Below are 3,777 nucleotides of genomic sequence, written 5' to 3' on the forward strand. Positions count from 1 at the left end.
CTTTCAGGAGAAATCTCTGGTTTATACACAGCCAAGACTTCCATGTGGGAAAGCCTAGCCTGGTTTCTCACCTGCCTCTAATCTGCAGGAGTCAGTGTGGGGATGTGAGAGAATGTCCAAGAGGCATATTGCAGAGAAAGTTAGAGCAAACACAAATGGTGTGGAGCTTGACAGCTTCGCCCAGGGTCAAACTTTGTTCTCTGCTAACCTGACTGAAACTCCTCAGTCACAGGAGCAGGTTAAGATACCAGTCACTATGTCTCATAAAATTCAAGGGTAAAACTTGGCCTCAGTCAGAACACGCAAAACCCAAGCTTGGCTCCTTCTTCCAGATTGTTCTTTACCCACTTAAACCCCAGTAAGTAAAATCCTCCTCCCTCCACTATTTTAATATGACTACTAGTTGCCTTGTGGCATCTGATCCCGGTCCCTTCCACTGCAGCCCAAACTTGATGCTCTGCCGTGTCCTCAGTCAGATCAGAATTCCTCCAACTGAGTTTCTGTAGAACCAGAGGATGTTCCCCTGGACAAGGGACAGAAGAAAGAAGAACCACAAAGCAGAATCAGGGCATGGATATCTGCCCTGGTCAAAGAAGAAATTAAGTTCCATGAGCCAGGTATACACAGTTATGGTACATCAGAGTTGGGAGTGGGCGGAGGCATGCCAAAGACCTTGGGCAGCTGGGAAAAAGTACTAGACAGACTGGGAGGAGTGTGATGTTGGGAGAGTGGGTCTGAGCTAATTAAGTGTCCTCTGGAAAAGGATCTAGGAAGATGAGTTTTATCTAAGCATTTGTCACAGAATGGAGCAGAAAATGGCCATTCCATATTTCCTTCCTTCTGATTAATATCTCCCTCAGGGTGGAAGGAACATGATGCTTAATCCCTTTAACATCAGTTAATATTAAAGGGATTAAGGTTAGATGGCTTCCCTAGTGGCTCAGACAATAAAGTGTCTGTCTGCAATGCTGGAGACCTGGGTTCGATCCCTGGGTCAGGAAGATCCCCTGGAAAAGGAAATGGCAACCCACTCCAGTACTCTTGCCTGGAAAATCCCATGGACAGAGGAGCCTGGTCAGCTACAGTCCATGGGGTTGCAAAGAGTCGGACAAGACTGAGCGACTTTACTTACTTACTTACTTACTTAGGGTTAGATAACAGAAATGACTTTTTCTGGGACAGGTGATCAGGAAAAGCATATTCCAACATCTCCCTGAGCCTGGGCTGATGAGGAGACATTTGATCCAGAGACGACTGTTGGAAGAGCATCATCTTTAGTCAGATGCGTTTTGATTCAAATTCCAGTTCTTTTATGTACCAGATGTATGACTTGGAATAAGTTTTTTAGCTTCTCAGAAACCAATTCCTTGATCCGTCACACAGAGGGGAACATTGAAAAACTCACAATTAGGGAATTTGTAGGTCAGTGTATGCCAAAGCCCTAGAACAGTGCCTGACACAAAGATAGCTCTCAGCAAATGCTGTAGCATCCTCAGTCCCCATCCTCACCTCCACCTGTCTAAAATCTCTGTAGACCTGGTGATTACCTCGGAAAGATCTCTTTTGTTTCCTGCAGTGACAGAGCGAAGTGGAACCAGGAGATGGGGCTGGATCCCACACTGCCTGCTCTCAACCAGACCTGGCTCAGCTCGGGGCCTGGGACCTTTGTCCTGCTGGGGATACCCGGAATGGAGGCCTTGCATGCCTGGCTTTCTGTGCCTGTATGCCTGCTGCACATGGCAGCTCTGGTGGGGAACGCCCCTCTTCTGGGGCTGGTGGCAGCTGACCAGGCACTTCGGAGACCCATGTACCAGCTACTGGGGCTTCTGGCAGCAGCTGACTTGGTTCTGGCTACATCCACAGGGCCCAAAGCTCTGGCTGTGCTGTGGGGCCTGTCAGGCGAGATCTCCTTCCAGGCCTGCCTAGCCCAGCTCTTTGTTGCCCACGTGGCCTTCATTGCTGAGTCCTCCGTGCTGCTGGCCATGGCCGTGGACTGCTACGTGGCCATATGCCAGCCTCTGCGCTATGCGGCGCTGCTGACTCAGCGCGTGGTGGGCATCGTGGCGGTAGCTGCTGTGACCCGTGGGGCCTGTGTCATGGCACCCCCGGTGGCCCTGCTCTGGAGACTGCCTTACTGCGGGCAGCGGGCCCTGCCCCACACCTACTGCGAGCACATGGGTGTGGCTTGGCTGGCCTGTGGCGACACGCGCCCCAACGTCTGGTACGGACTGGCCACCACGCTGCTCACTCCAGTTCTGGACCTAGGGCTCATAGGTGCTTCCTACGCCCTCATCCTCCGCGCGGTCTGTCACCTGCCCTCCCATGGCGCCCGGCGCAAGGCCCTGGGCACCTGAGGGGCCCACGCCAGTGTCATCACCCTCTTCTACACACCCGCCCTCTTCTCCTTCCTGGCTCACCGCTTCGGCCGCCACACGGTGCCCAGCCACGTCCATATCCTCCTGGCTAACCTCTACGTGGTGGTGCCCCCTGCCCTCAATCCCGTGGTCTACGGAGTGCGGACCCAGCAGATCGCGCAGAGGCTCAGGAGCTTGTTTCGGCTCTGCTGGGCAGGACCGGTGAGGGATGTGGGCCCTGAGAGGGCCTCCCCCAGGAACAAATGAGCACCCTGTTTTCTGCAGCATTTTCCCTCAGTTGGTCAAACTGGCCTGCAGAGCCCATCAGGGCCGAGCTCTAAGCAAGGCGTCTCCATCATCGGCCACTACGGGGCGCTATGCCCACCCCAGCCCTCTTCCCATAAAGGGAGAGCGGATGGTACTGAGGGCAATTGAACGGACCTCTCCCGGCCTGAGGCTTCCGCGCCAAGACTGTTCCTCCTCTTTCTAACCCTGTGTGGTCTCCATAGATGCATGGCGCACATTGGGCCTGGATTGTGGCAGACAGGGAGGCCCAGGACTCAGGCTGGTCATCGGGTCTTGTCTTTTTCTATCACTCTGTCCATCCAGAACCAGATGAGTGAAAGGTGGCTCTGAATGGGGCCTGTGTACAAGGTGTGAAGCTGAGCAGGAACTCTGTGTTGGCTGAAGGGATGAAGTTGGGGGAAGCTGGGGAAATGTCACAACAGGAATAAAATAGACCTCAACTCAAAACTGACACAGTTTCTGACCTGGGTGATTCATATCTAAATCTTGAGAGACATTGTCTCTGGGGGCAGAAGGGAATGGACAATATTGTGGCTGTCTCCCTAAGGTGTTTCTTCACTTTACTCAGAGGCTTCTTCTGCTTTTCTATCTAGTACCACACATCAGCTTTAATTGACTAAATATAGGGAGATGACCCAGCGGCACAAGTTGTCCTATTTCACATGCGATTTCTTCTTCCACTTTTCCTTCCTCCCCAAAGCTCTATTAACTTAGACACTGATTCTGGATAGGTTTCCCACTCCGTGTAACTTAGAGCTTTCAACTCATTTCTCTTTTATCTTCCTAACCTCTATGGTCCCTCTGGACCCCATGGTTATAGCAAGGCCCAGCCAGGGGAGTTGATGGAAGATGGATCCCTGGCCTTGATCAGAGAACCAGAGGATGATAATCTGTAAGTGAGATTGAGGGTATGATCCCTCATTGAAGATTTCCCAGCAGAATCCTGGGCATATCTTTCTGGAGTTATACATTCACCTAAGCTCTTAGATCCTTTCCTTAAAAGGGGAAGTGGTTTCTCCATAAGCTAAAACAGTCTTCCCAGACATGCAGCTTGGCCTCATCCAAGAGTGCATGGCTAAGTAAATGAAGTCAATAGGAAGACCATAATCTCCTCTGA

This window comes from Cervus elaphus, chromosome 1 (assembly GCF_910594005.1).
Source record: "Cervus elaphus chromosome 1, mCerEla1.1, whole genome shotgun sequence".
Taxonomy (NCBI): Eukaryota; Metazoa; Chordata; class Mammalia; order Artiodactyla; family Cervidae; genus Cervus; species Cervus elaphus.